Source organism: Mycteria americana, chromosome 4 (assembly GCF_035582795.1).
Source record: "Mycteria americana isolate JAX WOST 10 ecotype Jacksonville Zoo and Gardens chromosome 4, USCA_MyAme_1.0, whole genome shotgun sequence".
NCBI lineage: Eukaryota > Metazoa > Chordata > Aves > Ciconiiformes > Ciconiidae > Mycteria > Mycteria americana.
The window spans coordinates 41996297-42021115 of NC_134368.1; the positions used below are offsets into that span (position 1 = coordinate 41996297).

The 24819-nt window shown below is 38.1% G+C and overlaps 1 long non-coding RNA gene across 1 annotated transcript; it reads right to left on the reverse strand.

The window, feature by feature from the left end:
* Window positions 1-15855: 15855 nt before the first annotated feature.
* Window positions 15856-20033, reverse strand: LOC142409138 (uncharacterized). Its single transcript, XR_012775519.1, has 3 exons — window positions 19856-20033; window positions 19129-19181; window positions 15856-16005 (listed from the first exon to the last, which is right to left on the reverse strand). It is a non-coding gene; the product is annotated as an uncharacterized LOC142409138 (long non-coding RNA).
* Between the last annotated feature and the right edge of the window lie 4786 nt (window positions 20034-24819).

A 24819-nucleotide genomic window follows, 5' to 3' on the forward strand; every position in this document is an offset into this window, starting at 1 on the left:
CAATTGCAGAAGAGCAATGCCCTCTCACCTTACTGCAGGCCATCGCGACTGTGACTGCAGAAAGTCTTAGGAAAAATAGCTATCACATTCATCTACTGTCCTCATTTCCTACTATCTCAATTTTCCAACTACCAGAAATAGCGTTTTGAAAATGCAGTTTTCATGTAGAAATACAAAGCTGATCAGAAAAAAAGTTAAGCTAATTTATTTTTTAGAAAGATGTAACCCTTCGTGGGGTGTGGAAGTGAAAAAACTTTAGGTGATTACTTAAAATTTTTTTTTTTTAAATCTTCTTACTCAAGTTCTCAAATTCCCACTTTTAAAATGGAAGAGTACATTTCATTTACAAGTTCGCTTCTAAGGTTTACTTATGGAAATGTTACTGGATTATATGCTGCACAGGCAACTATGGACTTATTAAAAGGAAATTTTGCTCCAGGAGATCCCGTCGGTGACTTCCAGTCCTCCTAACGGAGCACAGCGGCTGTTGTTCAGTAGTCAGCAGCATTAATCAGGAGTCTACGTCCTGCAGTTTAAAGCAGGGAACGGGTAAAGTAAACAGCCATAAATCCTTATGTCTTAGAGAGAAATCCTGCATTAGTGTATTGTATGAGAGGGTAAAAAAGAAGGTGAAGAGAGCCTTTTCTGGCTCTGTTATCAATACGGAAAGTTTCCACACTAGTCCTAGTGCCAGGTGAGAGAGTGGCTGAAGCACTGGCTGGTGTGGGGGAGAATTAGCTCTTTAGGCAACTGAAAAAGGGTCAGCAGTTTGCTCACAGGAGAAATGTCATGCCTCAGCAACAAGTCAAGAGAGAAACGACTACTTGTAGGCAATTATAGTGTTGGTCTGGCTATTCGAAATACTTAGGTTCCCTTCCTATTTTTCTGAGAGTCCAGTCAGACGGACCTTGAGTCCCCCCAAGCGGTCTCAGGTGTTGCTTACTGCTTTGTGCAGTGCAATGGCAAATCTGGGCACAGGACACAACGGGAGGTTTCCCAAAGGCTCGTGCAAGGAGACGAATGCTTTTTACTGCCTATGACCCTTTACTGAGGCATTTCTGAGAGAAACCTGCTGCAGTGATCTGATCTGCTCCCTCACCTTCTGGGATGGGACCGTTGTGATTTCTCCTCTTGCGTCTGCTCTACTGGAATATACGGAGAAAGGGGGATGGAAATTTTAGAGTAAGGATGAAAGCCATTTTCACGGCTGGACACTCATGTATCAGATTCCTACATTCCTGCTTTTACACACTTTGGAAATACGTTCTGTGGGTGTTGGCATAAGATGGACGGTGAGCTGTTACCAAAAGGAGAGTATAAGTAGCCAGGGCTCCCTGGTACCAGACCAAGAAGAGCTGGGAGGATGGCGCAGAGTGATGCGAGCTGGTTTGTGCAGTCAGCGTAGACATCCAGAAGCTGCGTGTCTCCATTCGCCTAAGCCAACAATCCTGCTAAACAGCTCGTGAGCCCTGTGGTGGAAGTAGCACATCTTATTATTCAGGCAATGCTTATCAGTTTGGCTATCTTGCAAATTGTGGCTAGGCTGCTTTTAGAAAATCACTATGTGCCTGTCAAGAATAGAAAGAAAAGGAGTAACAGACATACAAAATTGCACAATTGTATACTGGGATTTATTTATTTTCCTCCCTGAAGACCAGCTCAGTGTACACAAATTTAGGAGTATATCTTTGATGGTGAGATGACATTTGGACAAAACAGGGCACAGCTGAAATGGAGTTACTTCTTAAAGAACTGGGTTTCTTTTTGTGTGTATGTTGTGGGGGGTTTTTTAAGAAAACAGCATGAGTACTGCCTTACTGCCAAAAGCTAGATACTTCATTGTTACAAATTCATAAACACCATTAAAATTAATCTCTATTCTAAAGAGCCTTAGGTTTCAGCTCTATTTCACTTAAAAATGACTGCTATGAGATACATCCACCCTTTGAAAGAAGTGTCTATGTGCCAAAGCCCTGCCTTGAACTAGACTTACTGTTCAGGGCCCTCTATTCTGTTAGAGAATCCAAAACTCAGCCATGGTTCAAAGTATTCAAACATTTTAGCTACCCTGAAGTTGGCTATTCTTTTTCCTGGGATAGCTGGACCTGGACCTTGCCATTTGACCCTCACTACCAGAGGACCCTGGCATGGAAGAGAGGACAAGAAAGAACTATTGAACTTTTCCTGCAAGGAAATATCAGGGTACACTGTATTATTAGAGATGCTGCAGAACACATACTGTAGATAAATTAGCATTTTTATCATCTTCCTGAAGTCAGAATACCTCTTGATTTTATACAACACTCACTACCTAGATACTCAAGGGCTGATTCCTAGGATGATTACATAAGAATTTACAAAACCACTAAATCTTGCATGACTTGCTTAGGGCTACTGAAACCTGCCTATGGGGACAAAAACTGAAGGCCACAACTATGGATTAAGCACAATAAAAGCTTTAGGATTTATGAATCACAGTTCTGGACTCAGATATTTAATTCTGCTTTCAATTTGTGTCCGTATTACTTCAATTCCATAACTGTGTATTTTTTGATTCTAAAGTTTCCTGTGTATCTTGAATTTGACTCTGAATAATCACAGCTAAACCCTGAGCTCACCCTGGACTGAGAAAGTATGCATTTCTCTGCAGAAATTCCCTGAGGTTCCTCATCCAAAAGACATCTTCTGGTAATTGCTGGATCAAGTTCCTTATCAACTGCAATTGTATTTACTCTAAATGAAAAGAACAGCACATGGTTGTGCTGTTGTTGCTCAGCTTAGTCAGACACCCAGGAAAAGGAAGATAGAGACTCAGTGCTCAAATAACATTTTTTTTTCTTTAGGAGAAACCTCAATTTCTGTATTTAAAATAAATTTAAGATATGGAGTAGAAGTCATGGAGTTACCTTGCGTTTCCATGGAGTATTTTGGCTTATGAATCATAAAAAATGGAGCAATTTCATCCATCCGTAGGCAAGGCAAGTGGAAATAGGTGGGGTTAAAGACACAGCCCTGCCCTCCGTGTTTCTGCTGGCCAGCGGGGGTTTTTTGATCACCTAACTGCATCCCTGCGCTGGACCGCAAGTGCGGGATCCCACTGCACACCCTTGCTCTCTGCTCCAAGGGGCAAGCACTGAAATTTCTTAGCCGAAGCAAGACCCAAGCGAATAGCTGCTCGTTACTAGACACAACCTTGCCGAGAAACCCAGAGGCAGCTATTACGTGTTGCAGCGTGTGAATTGAAAAAACCAGAGCGTTACAAAGCTGGGCTGTGTATGCCGGAGGAGGACTGAGGCGTGGTGTGGAGCTGTGCGAAGGCTCAGGCAGCACCGACAGCAGCTGGAGAAACAATCGCGGCCCTACTTTCGGAAAGACAGGACAGAGTGCCAGATGGCAGCCGACCAGAAGAGCCGCGGTCTAAACAAAAGCCCTGAAAAAAAAGAAGAAAAAAAAAAAAAAAGCCCAAACCCTAAACAGGGAACTAGTCTTTTGGGGCAACACAGATTTCATTGAGAGGTATTTCAAAAAAATAAGATGGCTGTGCTGTCTTGCTTTTCCAAAGGGCACACTTTCTCAGATACCTGCACCAAAAATATGGCAAAGCGTTACCTGGCTTATTCATAAGTCAGAAAGCCACTAAGGGGAAAAAAAAGCTTTCTTCAAGGGGAGTTTGATGTGCTGTTTAGCCTGCTCTGTCATTTTTCTTGTCTCTCTTCATAATCTCTATGTAACCCAGAAACGGCCAGTAAAAAAGAGAGACCCTCTGCTTGTTTAATTACTTCCTGAAAATTTGACAACTACTACCTCAGTCTCATTGGATAATCTACTTTTAAATTGCCTAGTCTTTCAAAGACAGCATAATTATTTGAGTACACTTACTTCCCTAGCTATACATCATGCCTATCAAAATTAAATGCTTCCAACATACCATTGCAGCGTTTTAACATTTCACTTCTGTAATACATTTAACAGTAAATTGATCCTATACTTCCTTTTTAACAAATTTTCTTACCTTTAGCGGTAAAGCACAGTTAGAAGTTGGATCTTTTTTCTCTGATGAGGGAATAAAGTTATTTAAAGAATGCTAAAGAGATTTATAAAATGCAAAGCTTGGCGGCTATGTTTGTGATGTTTAAAAATTATTTCCTTGAATTCTGCTTAAAAAAAAGACTATTTCATGAATACAACTAATTTCTGAACAAAATACGTAAGCAGACATAACTTCATGAGTTTATAGTTTTGCTCTCCATATAACCAGAATAATAAATGTTATCTTGAAGCAATTAATGTGATTTTCTTCTGAAATTTTGCGAAGATTTTTTTTCAAAACAATAAAATGATTTACAAAAATGAAGAATAAACAATTTAGTGTACTCATTTAGCAGACTGACATTTTAACTGGCGAATATGTCAATTTTTAGAAATATTATTTTTCTGTGATCTATACGATTATTTCTGCTTCTATATCATCAGAAAACCAAAAATACTCTTAACGACACGTATTGATTAATCATCAAAGTATGCACTAAGCACATACTCAGGGCACAGTCACTGCAGTGGGGGTGTGTGTATTTTTCAAAGCTGAAAGACTACCCCACACAGTACTAGGATTTCTCCTGTAAAGACATGGGAAGCTAAAAGCAGTCACGAACACAGACCTCTCTCCCAGATATTAGCATTGCTTTTGAGCATTCCTCTCTCAGGATATGCTGAATTTGAGCGGGTTTTTTTATTTGTTTGTAGTGAGACATGTCAATAAGCCACATTTTCAAAAGAGAGAGCAGTTTTATTTGCAGGAATGCATGCAGACTCTCACGGTGGATCCTGTTGGTATATGCACCACATGTGCGTGTATGCATGCAAGCCAGAAGACTGTCTACAGCACATGTGCAGGTCAATCCAACATGAGCAAAACCAAAAGCAAAGGAGGTAAAGAAACAGCACGTAAAAAAAGGGAAAAAGAAAGAACCCCCCCCCTTGGTTCTAAATCATCACAAAGACTGCAATATCCTGTTATCTATTGTAGTAACATCATATACAAAATAAAGAAACAAATGTTTCCCTTCTGTGAAGGGAGATAATAAAAGATTGATTCATTAAAAAGAAAAAAAACGGAGGAGATAAGAAATATGTTGTTTTAAGCTATACTCAAGAAAAGCACAGGCTGACATAATTTTTAAGCAGCCCAAATTTCTTCATATTGGCTGTTTCTGTTGTCTTATGGAACAAACAGTATAGACACGAGATGAAAGACAAGTAAAACCCATTGGATGTCTGGTTGCCACAAACCTGTTTCTAAACCATGCTATTGACCTAGTGGAGAGGAGCTTTCTATGCTGATCTTCATTTATTTTTTCCTACTACAGACCTAAAAAAGACAGAAATAAGAGACTAAAATGCACCAACTGAATATGTTTTTGTGGAGTCGGTAACAAATGCATTTCACCCTAAAGACAGAATACTACTCACCAAGGATTAGTGTTGATTTGAAACATCTATCCAGAATGCCTCTTTAATTCTGTTATTATGACTACCTAATGGCAATTAGGTAGATATCAGGAAGACAAAAGCGTCACGTTATAACATTAAATGGTGAGAAAATAGCAACACCACTTCAGATACTGACATTTTTAAATTTAATGTCAAAGAATTAAAACCAATTGCCTACTTGTTTCTAAAATTCTGATTCCTGATTTCATTGATTTACCAAATCAAGTTTCATCCTCTCTCATACCCTAAACATGCTTAAATATTCAGGAAATATTCAAAATGGCAAATCTTATTAGAATTTATGAAACTTTTGCAGAAATAACATGTAAATTAATAAAAAGTATGCATAAATAAATCCTATCCCTTCCCCTACTACAGGATCACGGCAAAACAATGTGTGCAAAGTGAAAACTAATACACAAGAAAATATTTAGGTACAATCTACAGAACTCACAAGAATAATCTTGAGTCCAGGAATATTTGCAAGCTCTGGAAAGAGTCACATTAATCAACTACGCATAAGTTAAGAAATTTTACAGGTTAAGGCTGCTGAGCAAAAGCATTAGAGGTATATGCCTCCAGTTGGGCCCTGAGGATCTCATTTAGCCCCCTAAAGAAGTCTGGCCAACAATTCCCACTAATACTAGTGGGAAGTGTCCTGCGCTTCTGAAAATTGCGATAACTTACCAAGCTGCCCAAATAAGGTGTTTGGTTAGGCAGAAGGCATATTAAAGGGAGGGAATCACACTCCTGACATCTGCATACATGCCTTCAGTGTACTTGGTCTGCTACCATGCATAGTTGGTGCTATTTTTTCCATGGGTAGCACAGTAACTGTTTTTACTCTTACATAGTATTCAATGGCACGCACAGCTTCTCTCGGTTTCTGAGCTTTTTATTTTATCAGTGGCTTAGAGACAGTGCATATATAGATTAACCTAAATTGTTAGGGGAAAAAAACCCTCAAACATGATAGTTTATTTGAATTTAGTTGATTTTGATTGTAGTTAGTTAATTTTGCTTAATCATCATCGGATTTGGAAAATAAAGACAACTCAAATTTCTGTAAAAAATTAAATCTAAATGCTTTTATTCAGAAGAGTATTCCATAACAGTTTTTACTGAGTATCCCATGCTTACTTAATATTTCAGGTCAGAATAGTCACAATAGAATTAAATCACTGGCCTGAACTGAGTCATGCTCATACAGTGATTTATAAAAATGGATTAGATCTTAAAAATCAATCATTCTAAATGAAAGAAATCCAGGTGACTTCCCACCTGGAATTAATATCTAATTAAGTACAACAATCTCAAAAGAGAAAAAAAGTAACTTCTTCAGTAACTTATGCACATGTATCTTGTATTTCCAACTTTTCTTATATTATACAGAAACTGTTATATAGTAGCTACCAGTCAAGTTCTACACTTTTGTTTCAGTCTCAGTTATCAAATTCATGTTACACTGAGTTACCATATAAAATAATAATTAACCACTCCTAAACATCTGATCCATCTTAAAAATCTTGTACTAAAATCAGTTTTCAAATAGAAGTTTGACCCAGAAGTTCTTAAATATATCCAAAAAAGAAGTTGTTCTGATAGTGGTTTACAATATTAATAAATAAATTAAAAAAAAAAAATTAAAATAAACATTTACTTTCTCTTTCCTGGTTTCATATGCTCTTGATTTGTTCTTCAAGTGTTAGAATGTTATTTCCTATCCTCTTCTTAAACTGCTTTCCTCTAACAGAGCGTTGCAGACCCGCTACACAACAACTGTGGTCCCGAGATACTGATAGCTTTCTCGGTTTGAAATTTGTCCTTGTTACATGCATACTCCTTGGGGCAAGGCCCCGGGGAAATCCCCACTTCAGTGAAATCTGTTTCCCAATTGACCATGATGGAGCCAGCATTTTGTAAAGCAAGTACTTTTGTAAGAGATATAACATTCCTGTAGAGGTAGCGTGCCATGAAAGTAGAAACAACACAGCTACTGTAGTCAGACAAGTATTTCCTTATTCTTAGAAAAATAAAATAAAATAACTTTATAAGTAAATGTAATAAGGTCTTTCTAATAATGGGTGATTTTGTGACAACCCGCAATAAAAAAAGCCCATTGGGTCAGAGATTCCTCTTCCCCTTAAGAGATTTCTTTTTACCTATTTATTTTTGACTTTGAAGAAGGGTAAGAATTATTTCTTTAAACAACTGAGTGCAGATTAAAATTAACACTGTACATTTCAATTATTATCAATTCATCAGGGAATCAAAAGAGTTGGTATCTTTTTAATTAAAATATTTTTATCAGATAACCTAAGCCTCTAAAGCCATATATTTGATTTTAATTAAAAAGAATTCTGGTTGTGATCATTGTTCAGAATTAATATACCAAATAAAATATGGGAAGAAAGGAGGTAAAGGGAGGTTATATAGTGTTACCTGATAAAAGGAGACAGTAATATTTAAAATGAGGTAAGTGTTACACCGATTTATGATGTATTTTATCTTCTAGAGAAACCCTAGTTTATCGTGGTGTCGTTCAGTTTGAAACGTCAGCTGTATATCTTTCTGCTTTTGAATGTAACTCTAGGTTGAAAGGAAAAGGTTTGCAGTGATGTGATGTATAAGCAGATCAAAAGCTTGGCATTTTTTCTGGGATAATTCACTTTTCTATTGAAACATTTTTGTTGTCATAAATACATAAATATTATAAATATCTTATAAATATCTTGAAAGAATATTAATTAATAACACTTAACATGCCTCTCATCTTCGTGGTGCTGTACAAACATCTATTAATCAGAAAGGATGAAAATGTTCCTTTTGTTTTAGTCCCCACTCAAATTATCCTGTAAACATCCTCATCACTAACCCATTAGCACCAGGATTTGTATTTTTTTCTTCATTTTCAAAACAAAACAAAATATCTTCATTCATAGTCTGCTTTCCTTTGTATCCATAACATATTTGTGTCAGGAGTCTTGCCAGTATAAAAGTGATTTAGTTTGTAAGAAAACAGAAATGCTTGCGTGGTAACCTTATAAATATAGTGCCCAAGTAGCACCATATTGATAATGGACTTATTCTCAGTATATACTCCCATAAATTGTAAATCAGACTCTGCTTCTGTTGTGTATGAGTTTAAAAGCGGCATAATCCTCCTAGTTGTTCCTGTGCTCAAAAAAAAAATTTTTTTAAAAAAATATCCAGAACAAAAATAAAAAGCTCCCAATACCAATACCAAAACAGCAGGGCAAAGCAAATCAACCTCTAAATCACACCAAATCTAATCACTCAAAAGCAATCTACCAGCCAAGGGCCAAACTAACCGGGGGTACAGCTAGTGCACACAGCGTGGCAAGCAGAGGTGGCACTTTGCTTCAGCTACATACTGTGCACGAGATGAAAATGCTCTGGCTTTTAAGGAGAGTATTGAATGTTGCATTTATTCATTTATTTTAAACTAAAATTATAAGCCAGCCAGGATCCAAGAGTTGCTATGGCTGAAGGAGGAAAGATAGCACCAATCTGCAGGTGGGCAGGATTCTTTTCTTTCAAGGTAGCTGTTCCTACCTCCCGCTGATTTCCAAATACCAAAGAAGCAACAAAATGTCTCTTCTCGGTGACAGCTATCTAAATACACTGCTGGTTCCCAGCTTCCAGGATTATACCAGTGGACCATTTACCATTCCAAATCACACCAAAATCATGAAAATCATTAATTGCTGATCCCAATGCTTGAGGTCATTTATCCATCCCATTTCTGTATATGCAGTAATATATCCAATGCAGAATATATTTCTAATTTTGATTTCATAGATTTAGTAGTATATACACGCTTCTAAAAATTTAATGAAGGAAAAAACATTATGATCTTCATTTGTACTCTCAATGGGTTATTTTGCTCTGTGTAAACTAAGCCAGTCCCCCTGAGCATCACTGTTTATTTCCATTCACAGCAATTAGTAGGATAGTTGTCGCATAGTTGTAGTCTAAGGAATATAGTTGCCTGACACAATTGTCAACACACTTCATTAAAAAAGTGCCAGCCTGAAGTCCCATCACCTTCCACTTTTCAGCTTTAGAAATCATCTTTTGGTCTAGGTTACAGTAGATTTATTCATTATACCGTTCATTTTTTATATCTCATAGCTTGTTCCCAGAGTAAATGGAATAATAGCTATTGTAATCTATAAACCATTAACATATTTGCCTCATGAGAATTCAGTGTCTGGGCTGTATACTTTAATGTCAACATCTCAGATGCAAGTAGAAGAAAGGAAACCACGACTAAACCAGAAGGATTAATTTTTATTATTATTACTTTTTTTTTTTTTTTAAAAAGCCAACTTTTTCCAATTAAGGAAAAGAAGAAACTTGCATAAATCTTCCAGGGACCTCAGCTCACAATTTAAGCTCATTATGGCGGAAAAGGAATTAATGGCTGTTGAGCATTCATGTGTGTTCTGGGGATTTAAATGAGCATAATTCAGACATGTACAACAGCAGGATTTCATTTATGCATATGCGATCACTTAGCTTCTCATCACATCAACCTGTTGGATCCATTGGGCCCATTCCAAATCAGACAAATGCAACAGGAGAGTCTCCTATTGACTTGGGGTGCTTTGGCTTTGGCCCACTGAAGCAAGCAGCTCTTGAAGACATTTTCAGACCTTGTCTTGGCCAGACTCCTAGACACATCAAGAGTTGGAACAAATTTAGAAGTGCCACTTGGGGCTTTAATTTTCATCTGTTAGTCTTCCACTGAATGGCTCTCAGATTATAATCTGAATCATTTATGCACATACCCAGACAGATGTACATACATGGATGCACACAAAGATGTAGAGCATGAAGTCTTATTTAGGAAATTAAGTGTATGCTTTTCTGACTCCCTTACAGGATTCTGAAAAGGAAAAAAAAAAAAAAATTTACTTTCTTTCAAGTCTTCTCTGGACAAGAAAGATTCTCGAAAGACCCAAACCAGAGCAGTGACCTAGTTCATTACTGAATGGACAATGAAATAGAAGCATGTAGGTATCCCTTGATTCTTCCTTCAATGGCTCCCTGTCAGAGAAGCATCTCTTTGTCTGCTGTTTGCTAGGTTTCCATCAAACCAGGAAATACATAAAACTTTGCAATATTTGATGTTGCACTGGCAACAAGTTACGGTTTATTAAAAATATTAAGAAGAAGAAGGAATTATAAAATAAGTATTTGTACAGGAGCCCAGTTACTGTAGCTTTCACTTTCTTTTCCTCTTTCAGAGAGAAACCTTATGCTTTTCTGAAACACTGGGCTACCCTGATCCAAAAAAAGAAGAAAAGAAAACAAATACATAATCAGGGTCTCACTTCTCCCTTGTTTACTGTCTTAGCAAGCTGACTCTAGAGTTTTGGCTGCTGAGGTATATGGAGAGGAAGTCTGCAGACAAACCCCTCTTTTGCCAACAGTAGTAGGGTGGAAGGCAAACGTGCAGGCCAAATTGCTCCTTCTTAATTGGTCAGGGTCTACAAATTATAAGGTGCTCCAACATGCACAGAACAGTCAAAAGACACCATGGATCACCAGGGAACAGGAGAATTTACCCCTGCACAATTCTGAAAGAGTTTTGATCTCATTCTCTTGCATTTTGCCATAGCATGCTCTTTCTCTCATTGGTTTTTAGTATTCATTTATTCATACCACCCCCAAACCAAACAAAGCACAAACCCCAGACATTTAGCACTATGGTAGCTGTGGTCAGCCCCGGCGCTTTATCACCTGTGTTTTACAAAACGTGAACCCAGAGCACAGAGAGACTGCCATTTACCACGGTCAAATGAGCAAGTAGGAGGCCTAAAAATAAAACTTCTTCTCAAGCCTCCTATAACCAGCTGCCAAGGCTCTAGGTACATATCTATATTTATCCAGTCACATATTTTGTCCTCAGAATCCGAGGGCAGAAAAGAGCCTTCTTCATTTAAATCCATTTCGATTCCAAGAAAGAGAAACTTTGACTTGTTTGCTATGCTTCACTTGACATACTGCCTCCAGGGCAATGTTCAAAATGACCTTACGTAAGAGTTTACATTCATAATCCATCACTGCAGAGGGAAATCAAAACAACAGACGCTTTCCCGCTTCATTCTGAAGGGCTGCTCTTGTTCTATGTTGTGTCCTCAGGAAAGAACCAGTGATGAAGTCAGATTAGAACTACAAAAAACACAAAACACTCCTCCCTCAAAAAACCCCCAACCATGGCAATGTGCATTTGCAAATTAGTTGCAAGAATCAAGTGGCTTAAAAATGAATAAAACAACTTTTCTTCAAAGCTCAAAGGCCTTTTTAATGCCTGGTTATCAGGTGACAAAACCTGCTGAAATATCTCGAGTATCACATTTGGAACAGATTGAATATTAATATATGCACACATTATGCCCTTTTACATGTAAAAGTTGCATTTTTTTCAGTGAAGACTGCATTTAATACAGATTTCTTTTCCCTTCCAACTTCTTTCTGCACCCATCAATATAATATTCCAGGATCTTGCAAAATAATATTATTACTTACCAGAACAGGAGAAATCACACCCTTTCTTAACTTGAAGCGGATAATGAAAACCTCCCTCACTCTACTTGTCCGTCCAAAAAAAAAAAAAAAAAACCCCCACCAAACCAAAAACAACCCCAACCCATTCTTACTCACCTCACAAAGTGAATGAATAAACAAATACGACACAGCAGGTTTAGCGATAAGAAGTCAAGGAATCGATAAAAACCTTGAATTCTGAAGCATTCTTACTATCACCAGATCTAAAACAGTTTTGCTAAACAGCTCCCCGTCTTTGGTAAGAGAAACAAGGATGGAAGCTTTACAATAACCTTCAGTGCTTCTTGATAAATAGCAAAAAAGCTCAGTGGAAATGTTCAACTTCTTTATGATTAAAAAACAAACCTTTAATGTAGTTTTTGTTTACTGTGTCATAAGTGCAGCGTTGGAAGTTGTTGCCAAAGAATCATTGGAACAGGCATCACTAAAGCAGTGTCAGCCAGCCAGCTCTTTGAAAATGATTCAGTTCCTCTAGTCTTATGACTAAAATAATACCCAGTGGCTCCAGCTCGAAGCCTGGTTAATACATCTGTCCAGAACACATAATTACTCGGTCATAACATTCCCCCGGCCACCAGCCAACAAACCAATCAGCATTTCTTCCTAACTCACTAGAATTTTTGCTGCGTCAAACTGTTTGATCTCTAGGTAGTAAAAATTCAAAAAATGGAAGGACATTGCAGTGGAAGGTTTTAATTTAACGTAGTTTCTCATGGAAATTAAATCTGAAAAGAAACAAGTTTTCGTTGACATTGCTGAATTTGAGATTTTCATTCTGCTTCGGCAATGATGTTAACATATCTATCTTGCGGTTTTCATCTTAGCTCTTCACCAGCTAAAATTCTGTAACGTAATCTCACTTCCATTGATTGCTTTCACAAGGAAACTCATGTTTATGAGAACGTGAAATGATACAAGCAAATTTAAAAGGCCGATATGTGTGTAACTGTAAGGAATATGCTGCGTACATTGTGCATGGAAATGAAACTGAAAGAGATGAAACATGGTCTGGATTTACACAGATACTTCTATCCACAGCCCTCTAAGCTTTATTTGTAAGAGTATATGTTTAATTTTCTGAAGCTAAATTTTGAAAACTCTGATCCAGATCCTGAGGCACTGGAATCAATAAAAGCTTTATATTGACTTCACTAGGACACAGGATCAAGAGATCTGTAGCATTATACTTACTTCCCATATCACATGCCAAAACCACAGCCAGGAAAGCACTCCATGCACATTTCAGATTAATTCAATCTTTTCTCTGTAGATATGGTATTTCTAAAATGACAAAAGAAATGGCCAAAATTTCTCTAGTGAAGAACTTAGGCAACACCCTCAAATGTGCAAGCTCGAAGAACCTACGTAATTTCCAAGATCATAGTACATTTATTGCTCAAGTGCTGTAGTTTTATACCGTATCCTTTTTCACAGGGTCTATAGACCAACAAACACCTTTAGCTCACGGCCAATATTTAGAATTCAAAGGCACTACAGGAATACGAATAAAGAACAATGCACCTCCCCTGTCCACACTGAATATTAGTCATTTCTTCCGACGAATAGGAAACAAACAAACAATTTCCCTAATTTCCTTCACGAGAGCCACACGAGATATAGATATATTGGCTATGTCTGGAGTAGTGTATGGGTGAGGACAGTAAGGTGCCCCTGTTCATCCTAAATGGAAGACTGGAAGGAAGAGGATGTAGCTCTCATCTGGATTCTGCGTGTAGGTTTTGTCTCCATAGGAAAAAGGACATGGAAGGAGGAGAGATTGGGAGGATCCCTCTTTCAAATGGTTGGGTGCGGTTGGAGTTGACTTTCAGAGAAACTCAGAAGCCTTCCTGGTTCAGACTTTGCTGTTTATTCTTAGTAGTATGAAATATCTCAGATTCAGCACCTACTATGTGCAAAACTGGAATTAAAGGGATCCAAACAGCATCTTCTGAATGTTTGGCCTACTACAGTACAGGGATAGTTAAATATTTCAAAGGTCTATAGATTTGTTCTACTAGCATTAATAATAGTATCATATGTTTCAACATTGACAAAGATTTTATGCACTTAGGTGTTAGAGAATCTGTGACAGAACTACAAGTTGGTTCATGCAATATAACCACAAAGGATGCCAAGGAATGATGGGCTTCCTATCATGTATACCACCTTCTGCTTGAAAGCACCTTTGCTTTCCTGAATTGAAACATTCAAACTATTATGCTTAAAAGCAAAGCTAACACTTCACAACACTTTGAGCAAAACGGGAAAACACTGTATAATTTGCATCCCCCAGAGGATACTTAACAAATATGGAGGCTAATGGATCAAGTCTGGAAATGCCAGAATAATGTTGCCTGAATTCATGCAACTTACCCACATCAGTTGCCTCTATGCAAAGGCACTTTCATTCAGCTTTAATTCTATGATCCTGCATTAGCTTTTCAACAGGACTCCTGTCTTATTTGGTGAAAGCATAATACTGCATTTTTAATGTCTTCTGCATTCATTATATGCTTAAGTATTACCCAGAGGCATGTTATCCAAGTCCTGCTTTGAATACAAAGCTATGAACTTCATGTTTTTATACCCACTTCCACCTTTCTCCCTCACACCCGGTTTAATGGAGTGCTTTGCAGATTTATTTTCACACTGCCTTACTATTAAGACCTATAAGATTACTGGTATTTTTATCCTCAGAGAGAAACCAAAAATTCAGATCAAGAGAAGTCATGAATTTGTGAGACCATCTTAGCATACATAGTACCGTGAAAAATTGGACTTTAACTACATAGATTCTGAAAAGCAGCACTGAACAATTTCAGCAGTAGACATGAAGGCTCAGTACCCCTGGAAAGCTGGCCACAGGTGTTTCAAATTAGTTAACATAAGAAATTATAAATACAAAGCAAATATCTGAATGAGAGCACTAGCATTTGCATACTTTGCTGTCCCCCTCATCTACAGGACTGAAAAACTCCCAAAAGGGGGATCCCAAGGCAGCATTCACTATGAACCTATTTTTTCCCATCTCCTTATTGTTTTATCTCTTTCCAGTATCTGTGATAAGTAAGGCATAATTCCTACAGACAGTCACCTTAGCTACAACAGCCTCCTCCACCTTGGAGCAGGGCCACAGTGAAGTACTGCTGCGCAGCACAGAACCAGCTCTCTGGCTTCAGTTCTCATCACCCTCCCCTCTCCCAGTTTCTTTTCTTTCAGAGTGCACTGAAAGAAAAGGGAAGATGCATACCCTCCCTACCCCCTCCTCCTTTAAAAAAAATTTAAGACATATTTTATCTTTAGGGAAGCAAAGCCAAGTGCCCAGTCTCTGGACTTGGTCAAACTAGCTCTGAGGATACTGTGATTAATTTGAAGAATCCTACATGCTTTAGGGCAAAGGCACCTGAACATCAAGTTTCTTATTTGGAAATGTCTATAGGTTTCCATGAAGGTATCGTCATGGCTGGGGTTTTAGCGTAAAAATCTGTCCCTCACAGTAATATAGTCACATATTATAATATAGTCACAAGACATTTTATCTTTGGTATAAAGTGTAGAAAGGCTGTATAGTTGTAGAGCTCAGCTTTACGAGACTGTACATGAGTAACAGCAGGCTTACTGCCGTTGTCATGCTTGCTCTCGTTGCTTAACTTCACACATATAATCTCAGACATTGTTTTGGGCAAAGGAATTTGTACACAAGACAGAGTAAAAAATAATTAAGTCTTGTTTACTGGCCCATACCTGAGTTACAGGCAGTCACCTGCACCCCCAGAAAGAGTTCAAAACCAGAAACAGACTATGTGCTCAGAGAGAAGGATCTCAAGGAAAATAATTGCTCTACAGTGTCTGCAGTTACTTTCACCAGCTAATCAGCAATCGACATACTCATATTGAACCTCAAGGCGACACCAGCTTCTGGGTTTGTAACAGAAACAACAAAAATAAATCAATAAATACATTGAAACAGATCAATTAAATTCTTTTGCTGTTCAAACCTCATGCCTGGATTTTCTCACTGAGTCAGTCACTGTCATGTTCATTTTCAATTACTTTGCATAAAGAATTGTGTTTATAGTTATAGCTAGCCAGAACTTCATAGCATGATGTGGACAACATGTTCACTGGATTACTATACCAGATATTTAAGTAGAGCACTCTCAGTAGAAGAGCAAATATTGCAACTCATTTAAGCCACAGAGCAAGAACTATTTCAAAAGCACACTTTTGGCCTGCAGCAAAAGCTGCACATAAATAAGGCTGTATTTTAGCAGGATCATGAGAACAGGTAGCTGCTGCACAAGCAACAACAGTATTTCCCAGCCAATTAATACATAAGCTGAAACTATCAGCTCATTACCATCTTTAAATGGACATAAAGCTGTGAAGCCTATACAAAGAAAGACCACAGTGACATCTTAAGAGAAACATTAAACATTGGGCACTTGAGCAGAGATGTCCATTAGTTTGGTTTAATTTTGAAATCAAAGAGCAGCCTGGAAGCAACCAAAGAGGATTACGATGAAGTTCATTCCCAGGCTGGTTCTGCACAGGGGCACATATGGGGAAAGGATGCTGTGCACACTTGGTTCAGAATAGCTAGGTGGGCTTTTTTTTTGTCCTGGTGGGTTTCTTTGTTCCTTCTTTTGAATCATGCATTAGATTCTGTTGAAAATTAAACACCTTCCTTACAATCTGGGAGAGTTTTTTTTTGTTTCATTCCTTTTTTGCATAAACTTCAAGTGACCGAATTTGAATTCTTAGGATCTGTACAAAGACAATATTATATGAACAGACACTACATGTTAAAAGCTAAAATAAATAGAAAGAATGATCTCTCCGTCCCCCTTCCCTCTGTTTCTTACATTTGCAGGAGCTGCAGCATTACATGTTCTTATGTTCTGGTCCTTCCTCCTTTCTAGGGAGCCAGTACACTTGCCAGCATTCCCCCTTCCCTATTCTCCTCTCCCAAAGACCCATATTTCAAATCCAAAGAGCATATTCCCACAACCATTTCTCCATATGTCCTCTGGCCCATAGCTTTTCCAGTCCTTATTCTTCTTTGTTTTGCTAGCACTAGGAAAATACATACTTGGGAGTTCTCAATAAAATTTTAATAAAAATATATATATATGAATTGAAAAAAAAAAAATCTGAAGAGCAGCATCATGGACCACCACAGCATGTCATTTAAAGAAGGGGAAAGGCTAACAAGTTGTCCTAATTTATTCCAAAAGTAAGTTTAGTACAGAAATGAAAGAAAGCTTTAAGTTACAGCCAATGGGTCTATATACTTAAGATTTTATGTACCACCTTAGCAGTCCCTCTTCTAATTCTCATATTTGTCCCCTAAACATGCCTTGGCCACAATCATTTACATAGATGATGGCTAGATGGCCACAATCATTTACATAGATGATGGCTAGATGCCAATTTTCTCCTGAAATCATTATTGTTCCTCTCTCAGTATCACAAAATTCCAATAAAACCCACCTTGCCAAAACACCACCTAACCAGAGGCACCGAGGTATCCGTTACCCTCTCCGCCAGCAGTGGGGAGAGACACCCAGAATCCGAATTCCCCTCTGGAGATGCCTTCCTATTGGTTGTGAGGCTCAAAGTTGACATAACTAAGGTTAAGTTCAGGGAACATTATCTCAGCTACTTTAACTTAGGGACTTTGTTTCCGTCTCTGCAGGGAGGTGGGGTGCATCCAGGCCAACGTCTTGCAGAACGCTTCGTTAGGGCACACAGCCACAGCAATCTCTGACGCGTGGCATGCTCTTTCCTCTGCTGCCACTCATTCCAAAGGCAATATTTATCCTTCCACTCAGAAATGAAAATGAAAGCTAGTGTGTGACAGAATGTACAGTATGATGCAAAGCACTTCATGTCATAGCAAAAACAGCTTACAGACAGCATGCCAGTGATGATATCATTCATAGACAACAGTTAATTTGGAAACTGGAAAGGAGAAGCTAATATCTCTAGTGTTATGTGATTTTGTACTGAAAGGCCCTTGCATAAATGCACACATGCACAGGAATGGAATTAAAAGCACTTAGTTTTGGGACTGAACACTAGAAAATGTACGGTTGGGAAGAACTTTGCATTGGTCAGTAGATGAGGTAATTGGCTTTATTCTTCAACTTGTTATTGAACATATATTAACATTTCCTGATTTTTGCAGACTTAAGCAGCAAGCTGGATACTAACAGAGGGCTTTTTTTCTCCCTGAATGCGCATCTTATCCTAACCATTTATCATGGTTTGTACTGGTAAAAAAGAAAATCTTAAATTACTATTAAATACACCTTTGACTGAATCCAGGCTACAAAGTAACGAGAAACTATGTATTCTGGATGAACTCTAAAGAGTTTCTTACAGCCATATATTCATCCCTTCACCAAGACAATCCACTGGACTTCAAGGAGTATATATATATATTGCACTCTGTGTATATAGATGCTGTGTATATTACTGCTTCCTTAAAATAACAAGCAGAGTCATGAAAAAAATCTAAAGAATAAAGATGAAAGACATAACTGCTTAGTTTGGAAATTAAACATAAATTGAGGTGGAAGAAATTCTCTTTATTTACTTAGGGCCTGATCCAAAGCTCTTTAAAGTCCATGGAAAGAACATCAACTGCACGAGGGCTTAAATTGTGACACTACAGTTGGATGCTTTGGAAAATTGTCTGGGAAAGCAGCACAAAAAAAAGCCCACTTAGAAGTGGGGAGGGAAGGGGCTTCCTGGATTATCTTACACCATTTTTACCTGTGGGACAGTCTTGATCTCAGCTTACAGGCACATGCATTGCTTTATCACAGCTGTGCAAGAATGAAGCTTGCTAGGATTTCATGGCACTGGATCAAGCATAAGAAAGGGCTAGAGTAGGAAATAAAATAACGTGGGTAATATTTACATGAACACTGTAACTAGGGGAGGACACCTGAAAGCAGCTATGTCTGTGACCTCTGCTTGAGGCAGAGGCACTGTCTCAGCCCGTTCGGCAGCTCAGGCCAGTGATCCACGTACCGCAGGTTTGAGGGCACCGCTGGTACACCATGCGCTTCTCCAGGCCCAGGCTGCTGAAACCCGTGTAGAGCAAAGAAATTAACAATCCAAAGAAAAAACAATTCTTCTCAGGATTTCCAACATTCTGTCCAGTATGGTCTAATATTTCCACTGAAACTAAACAGTGCATCCAAAGTATAGGATGAGACCTTTGAGATGGTAAAGTTTTTCCTCCCTGTAGAATGAAATTTGTTTTCCCATCTTTTTGCTCTTATGTTTGTCCTTTGTGAGTTTTGCATTAAAGGATTCTCTCTACCAACTAGTCCACCCATTATTCTGACTGGATATTAAGTTATCATTAAATTTAGCACACCACAAGACTGAAGTCCAAATACTACCTCTTGAGCACAGACACTATGTGGCACCTACACAGAACCCTCCTATAGACATTTTAATATATTGGAGGAGGCATAGCTTTCCATTTGAGATCCAGGAAAGACAAAATATGAGTTGAAAGGGTGTAACACACTTGAGCATAAGTCTCCGAGAATGCACAAAATGATAGGACGGGTACAGCTTTTCATATACATTTTCCTATTCCACGTCTATAAACAGTGTGAAAGTCAGTACTGAATACTCCTAACAAAATGTCCCTCAAAGCTTTTTTCTCATTCACCATTACACTATTTGCTCCATAACTATTGCAGGCCATAGTTACGCTGCCTGCAATCAAACTAAAACAACTTACCGTTTAGTGAGACTTTGTATAGTATGTCACCTTGGTCCTATATTTCCATCAACAGAAAGTATGATAAAAATAGCAGTTGAGAGACCACCGATTTAAAAAGTCTGGTTCTGTGTAATTGACAGAGAATCACAGAATTAAATCATTAATAAAATTTAACTTCTTGTATAAAATTATGATACTGAACTTTTCCTGCTCTGTTTTGATTGTAAGTCATCTGAGGAAAGAATAAAAGAAGGAATTTAGTGTTTGCTTGTAAAATCACTGGAAACAGAAACCTGAGCCAGCTGAAGTCTTACAGTAAAAAAATTTCCTCACCACCACATTGCTACTGTTTAATTGTTTATTACTTTGAAAATGTAGTCCCAATAGTAACGTTAAAATCTGGTTCTAGGCCAACCAAGGCACACAAGGTAGAGCTGGAAAAGATCCAGTTAGTTTACAGCATCACATTTTGCAGTGTCAAAGCAGCAAGTGTTTACTTTAGATACAAAGACATCATAATATCTTGTTTAAATTAAATGCTGAAAATATAAACAGACTGAGATAATTTTTTTTTTAATGTTTAGACTCATCATAGTGGAAACAGCTTACAATATATGGATAAAACTAAACAGATACAGTGATATTATTCTGGGAAACCTAACTCTTACCTTCAAGAGCCTGTGTCCGCCCTGGCAAGCCAGTTGAGAAGTTCAACTGCTGAAACTTCAGTGACCAAATCTAAAGAAAAACTTCCAAGAAAATAAGTCAGCAATGCAAAGCAGGTGTGGGGAAACTTCAGCTTTCACATAAAGAGCAATTTTTACAGGAAATGTAGGCTGTTTGACTGCCAATTCTATTTATGGCATCTTCAGGTTTCACCCCCCTCCATTTGTACTAGAAGTACCCAGAGTAGTATTTGGATGCCCAAATCAACTCCATGCCTTTTTAGAATGTTGTAAAGGAGTCTCCTAGGAGACAGCTGAGACATTTCTCTCAGGTCTTGATCTTATAAATCTAGTTACAAACAGAGGTGAGCCTCTGGTAACAATTTATTCCCCAAAATCCTGATGTTACCACCTCCACCATTTTCACTACAGTGCATCAGAGCATGGTGGCTTGTACTCTATATGCAGAAAGCAACCTATTCTTTGAACATCCGTTTTGCTCCCAAGCTGAACAATGTGTTAAGGAGTTCTTCATGTAATGTCATGTTCTGCAGTGTATTTCATTCAACCTATATTCTGGCACACATTCCTCAGTACTTTTCACTGATCTATGGCTTCAGTTATTCTCAAGGAGCTGCTCTATCCAGCTCCTCACTCTTCCCCCCCTCCCTAGAATAAATTCCACCACAATACCAAAATAAACACACAATCACTCCACAATGTTATTGGCCTTTTCCCTGAGACATTATTGCATGGCTGAGATGTTGGCTGGTGCATTCCTGGGAGGGGGCAGTGCCATCCCCCAAAGGTGACCATGAGTCCGCATGAGAAGTTGAGCCAGAGCAACTCGCCCAAACTCCAAGAGCAATGCATGACCAAGACTGCAGAAAGCCACTCTCTGCCCTGCAGCAGTGATCACTACTTGCATCTCACCCAACACCATGTGGGTCCGTGGCAAGCAAAATCTCCTATGTAGTCTCTCTGTGTCTAACAAGTTATTACATCGCCCTATCAAAAACAGTGGGTCTATTACTATTTTATGTCTTAAATTTACTAGTGTATCCCTTTTCTCTGCTTTGTTAGCCTGTCTCCTAGCTTGCAGCCTGTGAAGGCAAAGAGAGTATATTCTTTTGTATGAAGGCTAGCACATTTTTATAATAATTACTAAATTACAATCTAATGTTACACATATTTTTAAGCTAGATTATATTTTGTAAAAGAACTTCCATCTTTTCTTAATGGCATTACTAGGAACATGGCAGTACACAAAATGGAATGTAAATACCTGCAATTTTTTTAACCATATTTTTTTAACCATACCGTTCTGAATGATCTCAAACGGCTTTCCAAATTGATGTATGGATAACACGGCTTAGCTTCTAAAGCTGCAGAAGAAACTGCTATACCACAAAACGGATTAGCACAGCTTTTTTTCCTGGCAGAGTGTGTTTGTTATGAACTCTCCAATAAAATATTGTATTTCACAATACCAGGCTTTAAAGAAAACATTAGCAAGACTCAGTCTCTGTCTTCCAGCCAAAAACCCCTCCAAACCGTTCAGAAGGGGGTATTGTGTTTTTCCTTGGTTACCCTAAATACAGTATTTAAAGAAAGTATTATTCAGAAGCTATCAAGTAGGAACAAATGTCTCTGTCTTCAAGTCCCAGAAGATTGTGATGGCATTAAAAGAAATTTAGCATTTCAAATTGCTCCGTCAAAATCAATTCCTATAAACATGTACTTAGCATTATAAGAAGTGGATATTTGAGACTGTATAAAAAACCCACTCATAATAGAACACAGAAAAGAACTGACAGAAGGATTCTTCACAGTGACTGCTGGCTTTACAGAAAACCGAGTTTAAGATTCAGGAATGGAGAAGGCGGGAAAAAGAATCACAGTATAAGGCTTATCAAGCATTGCAATATCAGGGTATTGTCACTTTAAGCAACAATCCTTTAATTTTTATGTGACTTGATAGACAAGCTACTTTTGCAGAGATGTGCCCTCATTTTTATCTGTGCTTCACACAGGCTAAAGATCACGGTCAGTCTGTGCAGCAACAGTACTTCAATAAAGCTGCCACAGAAGGTAGCACAGACTGATTAATGAGAACATCCCACAGCTGCTTTTGGCTGTCCCAAATGTCTTCTGTCCTGCTGCACATGAAGATGTTTAAGTATGTGCTACAGGTGGCCACGGAGTCACCCACTGCTGGTGCAGAGTCCTGACGTTCTTCTTTTCTTTCCTACCTTGCATATGCATAGATCTGGAAGGCTGATTTGGCCTGCAATTACAGGGTTTTATAGCTTACTTTCAGCACACCAGCGAATAATTCAAAGTCAAAAAACCATACAATTTCAGCTCTTCTTATAATAATCTCATTTCTTGGTTCACAGGTACTAGAAAAAAAAAAATCATATTTCATACTACTACAGTGTCGTGCAGAGCGCTCCATACCAGAGTACAACCCTGTAAAGAGCAAAGACCAAAATTAACAACTTTTTTTGGATTTAAAGTGGAAAGCCACCATGCTGTATACACCTCAAGAAAGCAAAGCATTGAAACAGAGTGCTTACCTTCAAGCATGTAATGTTGCAGGTGAGGTGACATGCTCAAAGGTCAGCACATGCTCCTGCACGTAGCTGGGTCAAGCCTGTGAGTTTGCTACTCATATGGTAACAAAAGACGCTTTGGAATTGTGCTGAATTTTATTTTATTTATTTAGTTATACAAAGTTCCCTGTGTTCTCCTGTTGTTCTTATTTGGAAGATACACTGTATTGCTTATCTGTGTGTAGCATGAATCAAAGATGGTGAACGGAGGCTGAAATGACAGAACTGAGTACTGAGACATGAAAAATACATTCCAATACTTAGTCCTGCAAGATTTTGTTCACTGCAGTTTGATCCGCAAAGCAACCAATGTCATGGGTTTAGGAAGCCACTGGTGAAATACAAGTAATTGAAGTTATGCACGAGCTTCAGGGCAATTGTGGTCTAAGGGCAAATAGAATTTTCTGACACTGCATCTCTTGTGTGGAAGTTACATTTAACATCCTCAGTGCCCTTAGGATGCACTGAGTCTTTGAAAACAGAGGAAAGTACACCTATTGATGTCACTGTAAATAACCTCACCCATTGCCTTCACTGTTGTTTAATGATGAATCATATTTTGATATTAAATTTAAGCATTCTCTGCAAGGGAAGAAGAGCAGAGTACAGCAGAATCAGTAGAAAGTGCCAAGCTGGAGGAAAACAATTTGAAATTATCTTTCTAACTTAACGCAGAAAATCAGAAACATAGCTCACGTCTGGATTTCCTTAACACTATTAAGCAAAGATAAAAAAATTCCAAACAAAACCACGGAACATTAGAGACAGACTTTCCAAGATGCTTCCAAAGACGCATTCACTAAGCTTGTACACGCACTTATTGCCCAAAAGCTCTCATGTTCACACAGATCATGACAGTGTGCACTCTGCACATAGCAGGAGCTAATTTTTCATTTTAATCAGCTAATACACAAGCTAGAGCTCGGAAATGGCAAGTTGGTGTCTTTTTTTTTTTTTTTTTTTACAATAGAAAACACATAATTGAACCAGGAATAAGCTACTGAATATTGCAATTAGTGTTTTTTTACTTTTAATTAATAAAATATATATATACACACTGTACCTTGTCTGGGTATGTCTCACAGAAGAAAAAAAAGACCAGAGGGAAATTCTGGCCAGGGAAGTCAATTAGACTTTTCCAACCTCATTAAAGTCAGGCACAGTCCATCCATAGTCTTAATGCAGAAGTAGTGATGTTCTGGAATAAGTATGCTGCACAGGACAACAGAGAAACAGGCTATCAAGAAAGATAAAAAGGAATTAAAACCTGAATGTGCTATTTTATAAAAGAACTCATCATGTTATTTGTAAGTTTTGTTCATAAATTTAGATTTCAATTTCAGAATTTGCCATGTAAATTAGAATTGCAGTTGAAGAGCTGTGAAGAAAGAAGTCACCTTGAAATTGCATGAGGGAACAGACCCAAGATTTTCTCCACCTCCTTGCATGTATGGGGTCTCAGTTATTTTTCAGTAAATATGTAGTTTGGCCAACTGATCAAATAATTCTTTTTTTTTCCTGTAAACAGAAATTTATCTCCAGTTAAGGCACTCCCTCCCCTTTTTTTGGTCCTCCTTTTTAATACCCAAGATTAGGACTGGTTTTAGTCCAACCTTATGAGAATGCTTTCATGTTACTTATATTTGTGTGTGGTAATTACAAAAAGATTTTCTTAACCCTTACCCACTGATCTCTAAGAAGA